Source organism: Numida meleagris, chromosome 6, assembly GCF_002078875.1.
Source record: "Numida meleagris isolate 19003 breed g44 Domestic line chromosome 6, NumMel1.0, whole genome shotgun sequence".
NCBI classification, from domain to species: Eukaryota; Metazoa; Chordata; class Aves; order Galliformes; family Numididae; genus Numida; species Numida meleagris.
In genome coordinates, this window is record NC_034414.1 from 1,214,623 (window position 1) to 1,235,744 (window position 21,122).

The 21,122-nt window shown below is 41.0% G+C and overlaps 1 protein-coding gene across 9 annotated transcripts in view; it reads right to left on the reverse strand.

The window, feature by feature from the left end:
• LOC110400847 (mas-related G-protein coupled receptor member H-like) overlaps positions 1 to 21,122 on the reverse strand; it is a 95,599-nt gene that overhangs the window by 11,756 nt on the left and 62,721 nt on the right. For 4 of the 9 annotated variants that reach the window (XM_021401166.1, XM_021401153.1, XM_021401148.1 and 1 more), the window contains 3 exons: positions 5,310 to 5,458; positions 3,113 to 3,247; positions 2,782 to 2,904 (listed from right to left, as the gene is read on the reverse strand). The gene's annotated coding sequence lies outside the window, so the exon portion shown is untranslated. Of the gene's footprint in view, positions 1 to 6; positions 1,504 to 2,781; positions 2,969 to 3,112; positions 3,248 to 4,089; positions 5,213 to 5,309; positions 5,459 to 21,122 lie in introns of those variants that run through there. The other 5 variants (XM_021401151.1, XM_021401149.1, XM_021401158.1 and 2 more) reach the window with 5 other exon arrangements.

Here is a 21,122-nt window from a genome sequence, read left to right on the forward strand (position 1 = left end):
TGCAACTGTAGCACACTAATGCAGTGAAACCATCAGCTGCTGGAGGCTTTCGAGCATTCACTGACATTCTGATCAAAACAATCGCTATTTCAACTGACGTTGTATCCTTACGATGTGCTGCAACAACCCAAGGCCAGCGCTGCAGGAAGCAGGCTTTCTCAAACAAGCAGCCTCAGAGCCGGCGCTGGTGTGTGTGGTGGAAACAGGGAGCTGCTCAATCACCTTTTCATAAGATATTTTAGATGCACGGCACTGTGCAGAAGAGAAGCACGACAGCTTTAGACAGCACCGGGTGCTGTGCTGCGTTATAAGCAAAGCACTACCAGAATGCGCGCATGTAACAGGGACTGCAAGGAGAAATGTCTTCTCCCACGAGATGCAAAAGCAGCAGAAACTTGGCTAATTAACTAATAGCCTGGGGTGTTCTTTCAGGTGGTCAAGCAACATTTTAAGGCTTCTTCCTCCTACTTTTGGAAACAAAGCTGACTAAGAAAACTTCCTCCCTGAAACGGTAAAAAGGAGGAGGCCCGCGTCATCATTCAACTTGTGGCGTTACCATTGGAAGTATTTCGGGAGGACAGTTCGAACAAGGCTCACAGGACAACTCAGAATGCGCAGTAGCTTCACGTTTGTAACAAAAATCTATTTTATGATACGCCTTATTTTAAAATACCTTTTCAAATGGCAACAGGAACCATTTGTACACATGGCTACATCGCTTGCCAGTACAAATCCAGAGCCACAATTGCACCCACATCTGTGTATCACGCACTCATTGCGTGTGCCGCAAGGAAGGAAGGATTGCTGACAGCGCCAAGCGGTCGCCTTCCCAATCTATTCTCCAAGTAAACGTATGGATGTATGCACTATAAGTTGTTTCAGCTTTTAACAGCATCTCAAATCACCACATAAAATGCCTTGAAAGCACGTTGCCACAAGCTAGGCACATCCAAAAGATTCCTTGCTTCTCTCCCTCATCTTTTTAGGAGGAAAAGCTCAGCCATTTTTACATTCTAGGCTGTTAGTTACAAACTGATTTCCGCAAAGCTATCTGCAAGTATTCTTCCCTCCCAAACAAATCAATTTTCATATCCATAAGAAGAGTCCAAACTTCTCTTTGAAACTCACTGCATCCCTTCCTTAACAAATAGCTAAAGTAGCTATTTGCTTTTATTTTTAACAGAAAAATTAGTGCTTAAAGGATAGGAGCATCAGTAAATGTCTACTGTATTGCACAGAGGTCTTCCATTATGAAGGTGAAACTTGAATTCTCTTCATTTACTTCCCTAAATTGCTTCTCACAAGTGATTCAGCCTTACTGTACAGACAATTTTCACGCTCACAATTGAACTTCTCCATGATAATATTCCACAGGTATTAAAATTCTGCCTGTCGGTATTTGAACTTCAAGATACATCCCCTCATTTTAAGCAAACTGGTGTAATTCTGTGAACGATCAGCTTTACACGAGGCGGAACAACCTCCTCTTCCTTAACGTGCCCACTTTTGGATACGAAAGATAAAGAGATAACACGCTTATTACTAGGCAAGCCAAAATAGCATTTTAACTCCAATCCTGGCCTACTCTTTGGACCAAACGGACTGTATTCCTTGTATATTTTTGCCATTACGATAAGGAGGCACTGATACCATAGAAAAATCAAAGCTTTCTACCTGTTGACAGCAAAAAGTTACAGACGCCTCATTCTCGCTGAAGAACATCCATTAAGCTTTGTAAAAGGCACCCAAGGGATAAAGTAGTTTTACAACAGTAAAAAATATATTCCTGTGTGGTGCATCTATAAATATAAAACCCACAAACAGTTGTTCAGAATTTAAGACTCATCAGCTCCTTCATGGTCTTGGGCAAATGAGTTAGAACCTCTTTTTCCAGAAATGCCAAGTGGTTCCATTTCCGTGCAAAATCAGGAAGATGATAAACAGTGGCATTATTATTATTATAACTATTATTATTGAGTAGCCTCAATTTTCCAAACATTACCTATTAAAAAATCCTTATTACTGAAGACATTTCAAGTTACACAGACAGCATACATCACAGGAGATTTTTTTATGGTTGGATGCTAGATATTAAGAGTATGACTTCTGAGTTTCAAAAATGAGACAATGAGTTTGAAGAAAAGAAGAAAGCATGTAAGACATGGAAATAATTTAGAGTGGTTACAAAGTAAGGTACAGTTACACAACTGATTCCAAGAAAGGAACTAAGTATGGATGCTTAAAGCATGCGATATACTTGGAAAAGTTGTCACTGCAAAACAGAGGCGTAAAGAACTAGTGTGAAAACCAATGCTAAAAAACCCCAGACACGAAATGTGCAAATTCACAAACAAGATGAAAGCAAATATAAAATGTTGATGGAAAGATGAATAAAGATACCTTTCTTCAAAGGTCAAGAAACAGTTGGGAATTTGAGCAGAGGGGAAGATAGTTTCAGGTGCTCTATGTTCATCTACTGAACAGATCAGAAGGAAGAGGAGAACACTCGCAGAGCATGAAGAACGAGAGAGAAAAACAGACTCACGAAAGCAAAAGAATATAAACTACATAGAAGAGTCAAAATCAAGCATGAAGCTTTTCAGTGCCAATCATAAGACGATTATTTTCAGAGGCTGGTTTTTAAGACTCCCTTCAGCTTCTTTTATCCCAGTGTTGAACTGGCTAAAAGCAATGGTTTGGGAAATTCTGTCTCATGACTAAATTCTGTACTTGTGAAGCTGACAATTCATACAATTCATTTTATCAAGCTCACTGACATACCTCCTGCAGGACTTCAGCACTGCTAGTTCTGATCAAGCCGTAGGATACCCTTGAGGAGGGACTGCAAACGCTGCCAATGGGATGCTTTCCAGTTCTGTCCTCCGAAATAGCCAATGCTGATCACTGCCAGAAACAGGATACCAAACATGGCGGACTTCTGACATAGGCAGGGGGATTCCTATAAGCCCTATCAAGGACAGAAAACCATAACAATTCCCCACAGAGTTCCCCACCGAGTCAAAAAAATCACAAGGAAATCAAGATTAAGAAAAAAGTTTCCCTAAAAATAGGAGTACTTTTCAAGTTTAGGTCCACTGTTACTAACACTTACACAGAAAACGGGGCAAACAAGTTGTATTACAGAAGTGAGGCTGACACTGAGTCTATAAATGGGACACCCATCCCTACACCTTCGAACGCCACTCTATTTCCTTCCCAATGTGACCGAACAGGCCAGTAACGCATCCTGTGTGAAAAGAGCATACTGATGTTAAAACTGTGTTCTTACAGAAATAAAAATCATATTCAAAGACATTTGTTACGTGATTCAGCTAAAATCAGAGAAGAAGGCCAAATCCCTCTCAAGAACAATGTCAATATTGGCAATAAACTTCTTCCATCTCAGTTTTGAGGATCCTCGCCATTTCAAGATACATGTTCTCCTTGAGCTTTCATAAACAAATGAAAAAGGCACCCCCAAACACAAAGAAAGTGAATTACTCTGTTGTATATCTTTTCAATAGAAGAAAATATCAGCACTACCCAGAATACGCTTGTTAATTTTACTGCTAATCGTTCCTGAAATTACAGAAAATTAAGTTCCTTAATTAAGAAAGCAAGAATTGAGGGACAGAATTAAGAAAGAAAGAAAGAAATTGAAGGATGGAATTAAGAACCAGAGAGAAATAATCAAGGGATGGAATTCAGAAACAACAAAAGAAAGAATCGAGGGACGGAATTAAGAAAAAATGAGAGAGAAATAATCGAGGAATGGAACTAGGAAAGAAAGAAAGAAAGAATGAAAGGTCGGAATTTAGAACGAACGAGACAAAGAAAGAATCGAAGGAGGGAAATTAAGAAAGAACGAAAGAAAGAAAGAATCATGGGACGAAATTAGGAATGAACAAAAGAATGAATGGAGAGACAGAACTAAGAAAGAAGGTAAAAATGAATTGAGGAAGGAATTAAGGAAGAATGAAAGAAAGAATGGAGGCACGGAATTAAGAAAGAATGAAAGAATGAAAGAAAGAATCAAGGTATGTAATTAAGAATGAGAGAAAGAAAAAAGAATTGAGGTACGGAATTAAGAACAAACTAAAGAAAGAATTTAGAGACGAATTAAGAACAAACGAAAGAAAGAAAGAATCAAGGGAAGGAAGTAAGCAAGAATGAGAGAGAAATAAACGAGGGACAGAATCAAGAATGAACGAACGAACCGAGGTACAGAATTAAAGAACAAAGAAGGAATGGAGGGACGGAATTAAGAAAGAACAAAACAATGAATCAATGTACAAAATTCAGAAATATCAAGAGAGAAATAATTGAGGGATGGAATTAAGAAACAATCAAGGAACGGATTATATTCCTGACTGACATACATCAGGAATTACGATAAAAGAAACCAAGGGGACAGAATTATGAGCAAAGGAAAACGGAGGGGGGGGCGGAATTTTCAGTAAAGGAGGAACGGAGGGTGGAACTGAGGTAAGCCGAAAGTGAGGGGGAAGAATTGTGAGCAAAGCAAGAAGCGAGGGGACAGAATTATGACCAAAGAAAGAAGCGATGGGGCCATATTATGATGAAAGCAGGGATCGAGAGAGAATATTTTTATGAAAGCAAGAAGTGAGAGAGCTGAATTATGACAAAAGCAGGAACCGAGTGGGCTGGAAATATGAGAAAAACAAGAACCGACGGGGCCAGAATTCTGAGCAAGGCATGAAGAAATGGGCCGGAAGTAGGAACAAATCAAGCAGCAAGGGAGCAGAATTAGGATGAAAGCAAGAAGCAAGGGGACGGAATTATGATGAAACAATCAAGACAGGGGCTGAAATTGTGAGGAAAGCAAGAAGCTAGGGGACAGAATTATGACCAAAGCAAGCAGCGAGGGGGCAGAATCATGAGAAATGAAAGAAGCGATGGGGTGGAATGATGAGCTAAGGAAGAAGCAAGGGTACGGAATTATGATGAAAGCAAGAAGCAAGGGGGTGGAATTTTGAGGTATGCAAGCAGTGAGGGAGCAGAATTTTGAGCATTAGAAGCAAGGGAGCAGAATTATTAGCAAAGCTAGAATCTAGGAGGCGGAATTATGACAAAACCGAGCAGTGACAGGGCAGAATTCTGAAAGAATCAAGCAACACATTATATTCTTGGTTGACGTTCATCAGGAATTGTTCTTCCAGAAATAACCGGCCATCATCTTTTGTCAAAGTAGCTGTGAATAGAAAGGCTCGTTTCGGCTCTTCAAGTCCTTTTGGCCAAGAGCCTCCGTTCTTGAAGTTTGTCTGTAAAGCTGCATTAATGGAGCCTACCTTAGCAGGAATACTTGGAGAGAAGCCATGCAGACCTCTTGTGTCATTCCCGAGCCAAATAGCATCTGACAACAGGAGTCTTGAACCTCTATCTGAAATGCAGTGCAGGATTTTGATGGCCGTTCACTTACAGTGGTTCATCAGTATCTCTGATAAACAAGGTAAGGGAAAAAGCATTTAAAGTAGCTACTAGAAAGCAAACAAAAAAACCCCAAAGCATGAAGCTTGCTGATGTAGATGAGTTGTCTTTCTACGAAGTAGGAGAAAATTACTTGTTTTGGTTATGCAAGAAGGTACTGAGGAAATAAGCTTGTACCCTAGACCTCAGGTAGGACTGAACAAGTTCATTGACACTGCACATCATATTGTTCTTTAGAACCATCTTATCATAACTCTGCTTTACTGCCTTTCTTGTTAATAGCTTTCTGAAATAAACATTAGCAGCCGAGTACAATATGCGTTTTCACGAAGCATACTGCCTTACACAGCTAAATACAAGTATGGGAGGAAAATAAGGAAGGCTCTTACTTTAGAACTTCTGATACCTAATCTAACTTAAGATGCCGTATTCAAGTGCAATCTCTTGGATTTTGATGCTGAACAGAAGGTGTCGATTTTAAATACAGTCACCTGAAATGTTCATTTAAAACATTTGAACCTAAACCTGGGGCTCATTGTTTTTCACAAATTATACATAGCTTAAGAGATTTGGCATAATTGCACTGGCTCACAAGATTTGTGTATTCCCATTTAAGCAACGCTCCCCGATCTCTATGCGAAAAGAGGAAGCATAAATACCAAAGAGATCTAATTACTTACTAATACTTCTGCATATACAAACACAACTCTTAACATTAACATCTCTAGTTGCTATTTCACCAATAGAACAGTGGATTTTAGGATTGAAACTCATGGGCAGCCAAATTTTTTCACCAGGCACTCTCGGGAAAGCACACTCGTTTCTTCCAGCACCACTCCGAACTCTTTCTATTTATAACATTCTGTTGCCTACACAGATAACTGCGTACAACTCTCTCTCCCACCATGTCCTTTCTAAATATTACTAAACTAGTGTTTTTGCAAAGGTGATTTTTCTTCATCAGATTAGCCGAGAATGAATCTTAAGACATGAACTAACAGAAAGAAGATCTAGTGACATCTCCGTACATTCAGGAAGGCTAATAGAAGCGCAAGCATGAGGTGTTTCAAGACAAGGTAAGAAACCAAAACCAATTCCAAACCTTAGCATTTTGACTGTGTACAGACATCTGTCATCTCATTTCACCCCGTCTAGACGTAGCTGTCCCATTTGACAGTAAATTGCATTCAAATAGCGAAGACAAGTGTATCCTACATTGCCAAAGGAGCACCCTTCTTTCCATACCGAAGTTACTGACGCATCCTCTTTAGGCATAACACTCGAGAATTCCAGACTTAGCCTTTAGAAACTGGAGCTGCAGGAAGACATTTAGTCATTCTAACAGCACACCGAAGCATTCTCAGACTTCAGTTCTTAAGAGACATTAAATACTTAGTGACTTCCCAGCTCTGTTTTCAATTTGCTCCCTGTAGCCTACTGGACACCTGATTCTCAACAAGGTCACAATTTAAATGGGAAAGAATTAAACATACAGCCTTACTTCTGCTAACAAGGGCTTCATTGCTACAGTCAGGCTTCACAGACGCAAGGTACAGACAGCTACAGGAAGGTTGCTCAGGCTTGACCGTCGCTCGCATTTCTTGACCTTTGTTATTGAGTTTGGACTAACGCCTTGTAAATATTGACTTCATCTTTCTCATGATGGAAAGTTTTAGTACAATCCGCGAGGGTAGCTTTCTTTATGTCGACACACTACCATTACTACTGAGAGAATCTGGGAAATAAGCCATGTGATCATAAATCATTCAAGTATCTTTACTCAACAGTTCCAACTTCAAACTGAAACTAAATATCTCATTAGAGGAAGAAAGAGCACAGAAGAGAAATGATGCCCCGAGAGAAATTAAGTTTCTATATCCAACTTAGTTTCCCTTTATTTTAGCTACCTGAAGATCAAAATCACAACCCACGGGGGCAGAGGTGAACGCCTTAGTGCACTCGACCTCTACGCCATCTCTCAATTATTCCTTAGCTACAGCCTTATTTCGCATGTTATTAATGAACCTTTTGGCACAGAGGGCAGTGCTAAAGAGAACCGTCTTCCAGGTGTACATCTAGTACATCTTCAGGATGAGCAGCAGAAAAGACAGATGCTTATACACTCTTCTGAGGATGTACTTAATAACTTCAAGTCCCAGCCCCCATGAATACAAGGACAAATGATTTCCGCCCCGTTTTCCCTCCACTTTCAGTCACTGTACAAGAGGGCCATTTCTCTTGGAAAGTACAGCATGTTATTTAATGACACAGGCATCAAACATCCTGCCTCCAAGGTACAGTTAGAATTCAAGATGATGTTGAGTAAGGTGTATAATTTTTCTGTTAGCCATCAGAAATGCATAGCAATATGCATTCCCTTACAGTTAGGAGACTACTAACTTGTAGAGCTGCTATATCACTGAATTCCTTGTTTCTTGGTGGCTTTCAGCTAAGTGTTGGCTAGGTACAGCACAAGTACGGGGGTCATTTCTGAATACTGGCCTTCCGACATCAGTCTTACAAGACCTCAGTTGCTTCTTGAAATGAAGGAACACCGTATTCCTTGACCTTTAGGTGGATAGCAAGGAAAGAATTAGAATACAGAGAACCAGTACCTAAGCTTCGTGCCATCATTAGTTTGTTAGATGTGTCCATTTCACACAGAAACTTAGACGGTTTCAAAAATTTGGTCAGTGTAGGTGTTTTGAGCTGTGATTCTGCATTGCACTGCAGCTACATCCAGAACGTATTTTAAGACAGTGAAGGACCTTTAATTGCATTCTAACTGTCAGACACAGTGTTCTGCGTACGGTGTCTGCACTCTTCTTGTTTTTACTGGGCAATCCTGCCGCGAGTCATCGAGGCCAAGAGGTGATTTATGCAGAAGGCTCCAGTTCATCAGTTCTATTTGTCAGTTCTCCAGACAGTACAATGCAAACAAAGCACTTTCCAAAACATAAATAAAGGGCATGAGAAAAAAGCCTCATTCAGAAACCACCTTCTAAATTTTGGGAACAGGAGACAGTCGTTTACCAGGTTTTTGCTAAGGATCACTCTCAAGTTTCAGCAAAGACAGCCATCTATTCAGACAAGGGGCACGGACGTGTAGGGAGAGAGTTCATTTTGGGCTTAGCAACTGAAACCCATCTGGAGATAATTGATTTCTCACCTTGTAAATTTCTTGTTAAATATTTCCATTTCAAAGGAAACGCTCCATTCAGAGACAACGGTCCACCAATTTGCATTCTAGTTTCAGCTGATATCAGAAAGAAGCGAGAGGCGTAGCAAGCTGTCTAGGTGGATTACCAATAGAGATGGAACAAACCCCCAACCCAACCCGCCGCCGCCCCCTAAAAACAACCTGCCAAAGGAAAAAAAAAAAAAAAAACGCAAGGAAAAGGAAAAAATGCCCAACGCCTTTCCAAACCCCAAAAGCCAATCCAGCCCTTGAACTCCGCTCAACCAGCTGTTATGACAGATATACACCTACTATGTGGATTGCCTTGGACACAAAAATATTAACTAAACACCTGAAAGTATGAGTCCTAAAACAAAGATAAGGAGATAAAGGCCATTACTGTAGGTTGGATGTTCTAGGTCATTTCCAGGATAACAAGAGATGAAACAGAATGTCATCTATCAAATAGAAGTAAGTTCTATTTCTAGCTGTAAATATTTGTGCAGACTATTTGGAATAGCTTTGCCTCTTCTGAGAAGTCAGAATTGTTGAGTACAACAGGTCCTGAATCAAGTTCAGTCCTGGCAAATGCAAGCGCTCACACCCTGTCTTCCTCTATCTTAAATAGCCTTCGTTTGCAATTGCTGAAGACCAGCTGCTGTGGCTATGGCATTAACATTCACATTACCGTGTAGCGAAGTAGAATTCCTCAAAGGATAGACCATGTTTAAGTAAACAAAGAAGCTTCATTTCTTTACCAAAGTTGTTTGGCATCTTTAAAAACCACAGAATCATAGAATGACCTGGGTCTAAAAGGACCTCTAAGATCATTGAGTTTCAGCCCCCCTTCTGTAGGCAGGGTCACCAACCACTAGACCAGACTGCCCAGAGCCACATCCAACCTGGCCTTGGACACCTCCAGGGAGGGGGCATCCACAACCTCCTCGGGCAACCTGTTCCAGTGCATCACCACCCTCTGAGTGAAAGACTTCCTCCTAATATCTAACTTAAACATACCCGGCTCAGTTTAAATCCATTCCCTCTTGTCCTATCCTTACCCTGACCACTTCATGTGGTCAGAGCATTCCCTTGTCTGCATTTGCACTGTCGAGCATTATGTCCATAATTAACCCCCCCGGAACTAAAGGAAAATGCTTTCTCTCAAGTGACAATGCCTCTATACTGAATTCTCCGTTTTAAGCAAACAACCACAGTACAAATAAGCATGATCAATTGTTTAAGAACTTCTAATAACACACATATAAACAGCAGGAAAAGGGCATTATTCCCATCCTTTTTCTAGATGTACACCGAGTTCTGATGTATTCTCAGCTCCTACAGTAGCCTGTGAAACAAAGTTGCTTGAAAACAGCCTATTCTTGAATCCGGTTTCTTCATTTCAACACTCTGAAAAGCCGTTTATTTTTTTTTTTAATCAATGGCTGTAGTTGAGCAAGTGGAAGTTCCTTTTAGGAAGTGACACGTGGAAGCCAAACAGGACTCGTTTACCCTGTTTGGTTCAGATTTCAGCTAACCCAGTGCAAGGCTGGAAACTACAAACAACACTGGTCAAGTAAGAAGAACAGAAGTCAGGCTGCATTCACTTAAAGTCACCATTCATAAAAATGACAGTATCAGCATTTATCTGAGTCTTCCCGTGATGCAGAAACAAAACCAAGTACCCATAACTCAAGGACAATCCATAGCCCCGTTCCTATTTGCAACATTTCTATTTGCAAGACATCATTCTTTTCAAAGAGAAAACTTAATTCCAAAAGGAAGATTCCCACAAGGAGATAGGATTATTTTTTCCAGTCTCTGTCCTGCAGAACCGAATGTTATAGTCTCTCAAACAGTACGCTGCTCAGGTTGGGATTCCATTTTGCAACTGATCGACAGGATAGGCCGGAGCAGATTCCTTGGGCATTTAGGCCAAGTAGTTACGTACATCACTTGCACGGGCCTAAGTTCCTAAATAAAGCTTCTATGGGAGAGGAGTGGTAACTTTCATGTTACTTTACAGGACCTCAGGGAACAGAGACACACGATTCCTGGACTTACAAAGATAAGCCAAGCTTCCGGAAGTTTTTCTACTGAGTATATGAAATATAGTGAAGGATTTTCAAGAATTTAAAGAAAAAATTTATTAGGAAAAGCATAAGATACTCATTCTTCTTTCAAGAGAATAGATAGCATGACATCCCATCCATTTGTCTATCCTGAATATTTACAGGAGCTAACCGACTTTTAAATATATCCCAACCAAATTCCGTGTCTTCAGCCTCACATCCCTATCGCCAAATATGCAAAAGCTGATATTTTACATGGTTGTTACTCTTAGACCTAGTACATTAGGACTTCTAAAGGAAGGAAATCCTTCATCTCCTGATGACTATGCATCATGAATGCACAGAGGGAGATCTGCTTTTCTGAAACCACTTATCTTCAGAACTTCATCCTGTGCTTGCCTGGGTACTTGTGTGATTTCTCCCGGATATGTGAGCAATTTCACCTCTTGCATGAATCCTCGTCTGAAGCTTTTCAGTTTCTCTGAAGTCATTAAACTCAACATGAAGCATCTTAGCATCTTCTTACTATCACTGCATTGTTTCCTACAGAACTACCACACAGCTGAATACCTGAAATCAGTCTAGAGCCTATCAGGACTTGAGCAGTCCTTTTTTTTTTTAATGCTTACAAGCTTTTTTTTTCCTCCTTGAATGTATGCATTTACATATATCTGAGTGGGTACTGTTCTTTGGCAATTTAAAAAACCCCAACCTGCTCTACTCTGTTAACACACTACAAAGCACCTGTAGAATACCTGAAATACCAGTTAACTCCACTGGTAAGGATAATCCTTTAAGATGATAAAATATGACAACATAGAATTACTTGGGTTGGAAGGGATCCCAAGGATCATCAAGTTCCAACCCCTAAACACCAGCCTCCAGATCTGGCACTAGACCAGGTTGCCCAGGGCCCCATCCAGCCTGGTCTTGAACACCTCCAGGGACGGAGCATCCACAACCTCTCCAGGCAGCCTGTGCCAGCACCTCACTGCTCTCTCTGTGAAGAACTCCAACAAAGCATCACTTTTACCAAGACATTTGAACCATCTTTGCAAGTATCGTAGGATCGTAAGTCACTTTCAGAGCGTATAGGGACTTAGAGACACTCACATCAGCACCAAACTGAAGGTTCAAAAGCACCAGAACTTGTACCTCCCAACTACCTGAACAGTTTCACTTAATGAAGATCCTCCACAATTACGTTTTTCTTAATCTATCTGGTCATCAGACATTTGAGATGTCTCAGGCTTCTCTTGCTTCTGGTGTCACTCAAGTGACACAATTCACACATTGTGAAACACGTGAAAGTAGATTGTATTACTGACAATATTTCAGAGGTCCTTCAATTTCTAGTAGCGCAACCCAGTCTGTATGACACCAAACTGAGGCCATACGGAGTCAAATGACCAATAATCTCTCCTCAGAGAAGTGAAATTAAGAGAGACCGTCTGATGTCAAAATGAGTTTCTTCATTTGTAAAGCAAAATACTCCTTCTCAGGATTCTCATTTTAATACAAGAGAAGTGAGTGTGTATACTGTGGGTAGGAAGCAGTGATAGTTACCCTTTGTCCAAACACTAAGTGCTTAGGCATTCAATGTAATTGCAGATCCAAGCTTAACGACCTCCCCAGGCTGGACAAAGATGTACGCATTCCCAGGGATTGCTCCATTACGGTTTCAAATGGGAATGCAGGTGCTAATCTGAACCTCATCCTGCTCATTTGAACTGTAGAAAAACAAGATGTTCCAAACAGAGAAGCAAGATAAAGCCCCTTCCTAAAACAAGGCTAAACTGACATAGAATTAAATGCATTCTTTTCTACTGTCATTCAATTAACATTTGCTTACCTCACAAAGTGGAAATTCTCCAACAGTTAATAATACCACAAAGTCTACAGATTGTTGTGTGGCATCTGCTCTGAAGTGCCCTACCTTCATTCAAAAGCATATTAATCAAGGAAGAAGTACCTACAAGCGCCAAGTGTCTCAGCTCCTAGTCCTTTTCAGCCTGACTACATTCTTCAACTCTACTCCAACAGCAACTCACAAGGCCTTTCTAGTGAGGGTGGAAACTTGCTTACGGTCAATGGGTGCAACGGCAGAGCCTTCAGTACCCCGCCAGAAAACGTGGGGCCAGATCCACTGCTTTACTAGGAAGAAGAGACAAGGCGTCAGAAAAACAGTACGACATACATTTATTGACAAATTCCACACATTTCTCATTCACAGATGTTTGTTGACACAGAATGGAAGTGGGAGAAGGGGAGAGAAAAGTATTTCTCAATTCCTACGAAAAAACTGAACAAGGGAAACAGACACAAAGCAAGACCTTGTTCCTATTGTAGATACCTATCACTCTTAGTGAGGCCATTAGATTATGCCCCATCAGACCAAGTTACTGTGCTCTCGGTATCTGCTGTAGCTCCCGTGAAAATAGACAGGAGGCATTAGTTCCAGAGCGACCTATGTAGAGGAAATTACAGTGGTACCAGATCCTTACTGAGGTCAGAAACTGTTTCCTTAATGCGCTGCAAAGCTTTGGCTTATCCAGCCGTGGCTTTTCCAGTCTTGATGATTCTGTAAAGCAGAGGCATTCGATCAAACAAGTACTTCTCACATTTCCTCTGCCATGCTTGACAAAGTCCTTGAAGGCTTACGCTCGTGTTTTCCCTGTCATGAGCTACTTCTATATAGGTCCTGGTAACAGCAAATTTAAACTGAATACATGATTTTTATTAACACCAGCTAAATAGTATTAGAGGTATGTGATGTATGTTGGGAAATTTAAACACCGCTAAAGATACCAGCGTGTGCAACGCAATGACCTGGAGTTCAAAGAGAAGTCTGTGATAGCTCCAGTCTCACCCATACTAGTGTCAGGATGTGAATGGTGTGTGGCTCCAAGTCAACCCCTCCAGCAATTCTATTAGCCTACAGCAACTGTTATTTGCAGACAAGCACAGATGAGGGGAGGTTCTCCAGCACCACTCTGGCACATTTCAAATCACACTGACAACAAAACCCAGGCTTGATTAAATTCCATAGGGACAACTCCTACACATTCACATGCCATGGAAGTTTCAGGATAGAAGGATGAAACCAATCACCCTGCTTCCTGGTTACTCACATACCCAAACCTGGCTAGCGCTTTAAGGATAACTCATGTTTTTGCATGTTGGGTTTTCCTTCTTCCCCCATCAATTGCAAGTTCTCTACCAAATACAGCCTGACATATTCAAGATTTGGGGCAAGACATGTTTTGTTGGTGTTCAGCTTCCTAGCAAGGCAGTTGACGCCTCCCACCACTCAGCGTTAGAGAAACATTTGAATAACACCTTGAATAGCAAGCTGGAACTTTTGGTCAGCCTTGAAGCACTCAGGCACCTGGACTCCGTGATCCGCAAAGGCCATTTCCAACGGAACTATTGTATTTCATCTTATTCCATGATCAAAGTGTCTTAAAAACTGTACCACGCTCAGTTCTGCTGCTTGAGACGATCGCCTTTTTGGACTCCAAAAATCTGCTTTTCCCTGTACATTTCCTATACCCAGCCTATAATATTAATTCTGTTAATGGTGACCAGATCTAGTATATCATAGTGATGCACGCACCAAGTTCTTCTTTCCTCTCCCTGATTAAAGTTTCTCAGGGAACTTACCTAGTATATCTCAACACACCTTTTGTCTACACAATCTTTCCTTTTTCAAAAGCATAAACCGGTACAATGGAAACCCTTTTTCTAAGAAATAATCATTTTTGAACATTAATACAATTTATAACAGTCACCTCCTTACAAGGCTCAATTGTAACTTGAAGAACTGGGTGAATGACTCTATCCCAAAAGCACTGTGTACGCTCTTCTCAATTTAAACAGCTCTCTATAGTCATCACCAAGTTTTCAGTATTTTTGAAATCACATGATCCATAATACTGACATACACAACAAAGAAAATACACGATATGAAAACCTCAATCAAGGCTTTTAAGGTACTTGGTCAGCAGATCTTTTCTGAAGTACGTGCCACCTTAAAAAGCAAGAAGCTTTGGTCACGTAACAAAGAAACACACAATGAAACGTAATCAAGTGAGTTTTTAGATTAAGTGCTTTTCTTTCATTAGAATTGTAATAGAGCCACATGTAACAGCTTCACCTGAGTACTTTAAGAGATTACATTCACCAATTTTCTTTAGATGCAGTAATCATTTCCTTACAATCCAAACAGGCAATCAGGAATACTGCTTCTATAATGTCATCTATGACACGAAGATACTTCTAATTCTTATTTCTGTGTTTCATTTTTTACTTTTGAGGATCCATACAGGCCATTCTTTTGAAACCAGTTGAATATATGCTTAAGTTGCATATGAAAAGCTTCATTTGTATAAGAAAACATAGAGCTTGCTAGATATTAAACATTCTAGAAAGATAGCCTGTCAAGGAACAGGACGTGCAAGAGCACAATATTAAATACTGCTTAAGCAACCAGAAATTAAGCCATAGTCTCAGACTTTGAGTTATTGCTTACTTAAGATAGAACATTCTGTCCAATGCAGTACTTCCTCCTTACACTTACACCATTACTCTAAGCACTAACAGCTGTGCAACTTCACCGTACATCAGTGTATTTCTGCAAGGCTCTGATTTGCATTTACTACCAGATTACCAAAGCGAGCTTTTATTTCTCTAGAAGTTGTTACGTATTATCCTTTGGATGCACGGTATTTCCTCGGGGCCCAGCAGAAACTCTGAGCATGCTTAGCCTGCCAATCACACACTTACCCAAGGAATGAATTTGAACCAGACACCAGGCGTCTGACTCGCTTCACGACAGGACATGTTTGCTGTTGAACAGAAAGTAAATAGGAATTGTCTGAGAGCAATCCACCCTGAGAGAACACATCTGTGGATTTTCTTTAACACATACATAGGACATAGATCTGGCATGATCTTCATTAACAGAAAGGCCTAGATTACATCCATACAAATTTTTTTGGGGGGGGAACACCTAAGCCATGCCATTTCTTGGCTCAGCTCCTTGTACCACTGCTTGCAGTTTCCCCACGAGCCACAAGTAAATGGCAGAGTCAAGCCCGGCATTTCAGAGACTTCCTCACAAGTCCCAAGGAAGAGGAAAAGCAACTTACCCTATTTCCCCTCCCACCCACTGCAGACACAGTGCTAAAAAAAGCTATCACAGTGCCAGCAATTTTGTCTTCTTTTGCTCTTGTCTTTCAGTTAATCATCCTGGCTGCCTTGACTGTCAAAATCTTACTGGAAATCAAAGTAACTAAAGAAATAGTACAACAGTTTCCCCAGCTGTTCTGGCTTACTGAGATTATACATTTGGCACAGCATGCTTCCTTTTTTTTTAATGCAGAGATCTTGTGGCATATTAGAGACTGCGTAAGCTTGGATATCAACTTGGATACCAGCATCACAAAGATACACTCAAGTACACGCTCTGAACAACAGAATTCCCTACTAACTCCACACTGGTTGGTCCTGATAAGAACGGAAAATGAGACCAGCCTACCATCAGAATGGACCTTCACTGCTGAGACGTACAAACCACATCGAAAACTGCAAAGGCAGGTCGGAGTCCAAGGTTGGTACGGTTGTTTCCCCTACGTATCTAAGCAATCAAAACCAAGGTTGTTGTGCAGCTTCCCTTCCTCCTCTAACCCTTCTCTATGAAATCCGAGACCTGTGTTTTAGTTGATTCCTATTTTATCACCTCTTTTCAAGTTCTAATTATTCATCTTCAGTCATTTGGTTTACAAATATCTTTTCCATCTGTCAGAATGAGCCCGTCTAAGTACTTGGCCATGTTTAGACTTAAGCCTGAGATCTGTCAAAATCCAAACATTACAAGGCAGATCCCCATCTTCTAAACGTGAACTTAAACATAGGTGATACTGAAAAACTATTTGAATAGCTCATCACTTACAACACCTTTGAACCTCTGAAAGAGATAATTCCACACGGAAACTGTAAATGGCATTTCTACTACTAGCGCAAAAAAAAATGATTCAGGCTCACCCTAAAGGAGAGTGATCAACTTCTTCGACTAAAGTTACTGGCCATACAGCCATTAACATTTAATGTTACCGATCACTGTGTTAATATCTATGAGATGCAGAACTTGGTTGATTAAATCTATCACTAGAGGCCCTTAACATGACATTTTCTCCATTATCTGATCATTAACCTCCTTACACAGAAAAATACTTATTTCCTCATTAAGAACATGCCTATATCACACTCATTTCAAGGCTGTAGAGAAATAAGCACTAACATCAAACATTTCTCAAATCCCTTGCGTTGCTTAAACAAAGCTTGAACTTGCTGCGAGTTCCAGTCTTAACTGAACGGATCAGTTAGACTTGAATGGCACATCAGGAACAAGGAAGCATCAGGAAACAAGACTTAAGTTGCTTTTTTTTTTAAATTACAACCATTGTGCATTTTCCTAGATAGTAACAAAAGGCAGAATGAAGAAGTGACGTGAATCTTCTATTCTGTCTGTTAACAACACAGATTGCAGTGGAGGCTGAGCATACGGTTATCACAAAACAGTCTGGGTTGAAAAGGCCCATAATGATGACCACGTTTCAACCCCCCTGCTGCATGCAGGGTGGCCAACCACTAGACCAGGCTGCCCGGAGCCACATCCAGCCAAGACAGACTCTGTTCCCCTTCATACCACTCTTCTGATTCCTTTGGGGCTCAATGGACTCAATGCATTGCTACCAGCCCATTATAAATGAACAATCAGTAGCTTCTGCAAGCTCTGCCCGTGTTTCACTTTTATGGTGTCAATCTGCATTGAAATAACTGCATGTCAAGTTGCAGTAGTTTGATACACAAATTACACGTGAAGATTCCACAAAGCCACTTCTACTGGTTAGTTTTTATCTGTAGATGGGATAATTGTTCCACCTGATCAATTTGTTTTTGCCCACATCATTTCCCAGTACAAAATAAGCACAGAAAAGTGCAGAAAGGTCTTCTACTTCACATCACTTGATCATTCATTTGTGAATGTTTTAAGCATACTAAAAAGGCTTATTTGGCAGAATAAAATACCTGGTTTTCATGCCTCACTCCTTATATAAACTACTTGACAGCATTCAGCATACTCTGTTTTTCTCCATGGTGCCCATATCAGCATGACATCACGCGATGCGTTTTTTCCTATGCACTGCATTCCCTCCATTAACGGAGGCAGGCACCTTTCTAGTAGTACTCAAGTTACCTCCATCCAGACCTTTCAAGTAGTAACATTAAGCATCCCAGCCCAATTCCATTTGCATTCCAATAGGCATGCTGCTATGTTTGCTACCGACATGCACCACGGCTCTCATTTCACTCAGTGCATCTGACAGCAGTTAAGACTTCAGCTGAACCGAGTTCTCCTCCACACCTCTCACCCCCTCTGACCTCTTACAAAGCAGCTCTTACCCTTTTATCATAATCCCCATGACCATAATCACTCACCCCATGACATCTTTCATTAGCAAGCACTTTTGCTTAGAATGCAATTTCTGTCTTCCTTAGGCATTTAATGAGGAGACATATGATACAGTTCAAGTATTTCTGGAGGTTCTGTTAGATCACATAACACAAACAGGAGTTGCCTCACAGAGCCTATCAGCATTTCATATTGGACTCTGACACCTCGACAACAGACATCCCAAGAAGACGAGGTGTCATTCAGACTGTTTTGACACATAACGAAGAGTGAAACAACTTATCCTACCATAAACATCATCTACATTGTAAAACAAATGCTTCTTTTCTGTAAGTACACTAAATGTTGTTTGGTTTTTTTTCAAGTACTATTTCTCCATCTTGGTTCAGTTTATGGCTGTTCTCATCCTCTTACACACCGATTGCCCGGTGGGAAATATTTATGTTTTGTTCAAGTAGGACTGGCAAGTTCCATGCAAAAATAGCGCTAATACACTTCAAGACTTGCTCCTTACAAGACAATATTAGTCCAGTTCCTTCTGAAACTACTATCTACTGTTTAGACAGCACTTTGCAAACAAACAAGCTCTTAATTGCACTCCAAGTTCAACTCCACTCCTAATTGGTTTCCCAACATTTGACAACAGATCCCACCTGAAGAGAATGTAGTATAGTACTCAAAGTCACCGTGACAAGTAAATGCTGTTTCACAATTCTGGATAGATCCATCATTTCATATACTAACCCTTATCTCCTGCCATAGATTCTTCTCATTACAAAGGAAGCAGATTCAGCAAGAAATCACCACGGTTTTCATCACAGCATTCATTATGTTGGGACAGAAAAGTGTACTGCAAGGTAGTCCCAGGTGGATGTCTAAATTCTTAGTGTGTACATATCAAAGGGAGACCTCCAAAAACAGTAATATTTATCCTCATCTGTAACACCAATAGAACCCAAGGTGCACCATTCCCAAGTATGGGCACATAGGTGCACCATGTGCATACGATGCACTCTTATACAGTACTCAGCCTTGAGAGGGAGGAGTGGAAGAAGCAGGGGAGGAAGAAGAGACTCATCAGAACTTCTCAGGCACAGGAAGTCCTCTGCATCAACTCTTGACACGGACTCTTAAGGACCTGATAAAATACTTGCTGGCTCGCTCAAATGCTTCTGCCATACAAGTCTCCAATAGGAAGGATAAAGTTTAAAGGACTTCAGGCACTAAGTTGGACAAAAGCACCTAAGACTAGACATAATGCAAAATACAGATGCCTCAATTAAGGACTGAAAAAACATCTAGCTTTCAGGTGCCTTTACCTCCTCTGCTGCTTTTAAGCCCGTGGAATTTCTCCCGCTTGCCTTAGTTTTGTATGAGAATCAAGTCTACAGATGAACTAAACCAGGGTTCCTGGGACTTCTGACTTCCCATTCTAGACTCAGTGCACAATGACAGCTTCACAGCTCAGAGATTCATCAGTCTAGAACTGACTGTTCTTCACCTTCAGTTAAATACATACACACCCTCTTTTACACGCACTTCGATCCAACAGAGCACTAGATACAGGTAGCACCACCATTTTTCCTCTGAAATGTGGATTTGGGAAGAAAGCAGAACAGCGTTCCCAGCCCGCTCCGGGAGACAAGTCCAGAGCTCACAGTGCTCTGAAAAGGCTCTGCAGCTGCACCAAGGCCACTGTCTCTTCCGCAGCAGTGCTGCCACTCGACACCAGGGCCTTCATTCAGCAGAGGGAGGACAATCCTCATCAAGCATTCTGTAGTACCAAATAGCTGCATTTTCTGTACTGCAGCAATCCAGGCCCACAGGAGCAAGCCTGGTCTCGTGATGGAACCTGGGATTTCGAACACCTGAGCACTGCACCCTGACAATACTCCCCATTCCCATCAGTCAGAGCTTGGAGAGGTCTGCAGCCAATTGCACCACGCTTCCAGCGCATCCTGCTTCTTCCAGATCCCTCTAGCACCAACGCACAGCTCCAGCACTCACCTTACCTTGCCCAACCCTTCCATGATTTGCAGTTCAGTGGGAGTCCAACAGCTCTGAAAACATACCTCTCTGGATAGCAAGCACTCTACGCACAGGACTGCTAAACCTCAGCAAAGCAAAGGTATTTGAGCCATGGGAGTCATTTGTTGCTTTACACACTCAAAGCCTAACATAATTACCTTGTAAATAACAAAAATGAACCCATCAGCAGCCACAGACCTCAGGCTAAATTTGTGTTGTATGATACGTTGCCACTGAACTCTGAACTTGAGAAATTGGCTTTTTTCTTCACGCCCCAGTTCATCCCAGTGGTGTTTCACACAATTCACTGCCAACATCCTGCCCAAAGGAACTACATTGTCACCTGATAGGATTCCTGACTTAGGAAGACCTACTTCTTTCTCTCCAAACTGTTTTGGAGAATTTCTATCATAATCCACCAAGTTTCACCTAAAAAATCGGGACTTATTTTTAAGGAGCTTTCTGTTACAAACTCCGTCAACAAGCATTGGTGTGTGCACTGCTGGTTTTGAATACTGCTCACAGCAATCAACACCTCCTTTGTACCTTGACTGGAAGCACTGAAGACACTAGGAATCTGTAGTGCAGTCCATACCTTCAATTACTCCTGGTATTTCAACACTTCAGTAGTATTACCGGAAGCCAGAAGTCTTCTATTCAGAACTTCAATTTCTGCAGCTAAATGCTAACTGTATTTGTGCTCCATTAAGGACTGGGCAGGTATTTAGGGGTAACACCTTAAGGTCCATGTACCAACTAGGGCAAGTTTTTTCACAGAAATCTGAATATGCATTTCACAACCGAGTTCATGGAAGAGGCTTAAAGCTTTTTTTCTTTGTTATGCAGTACAACTGAAGATCTGATCTGGTCTAGAATTAGACTGTTGCTAAACGAATTATAGCTTACACTGATTGGAAGAAGA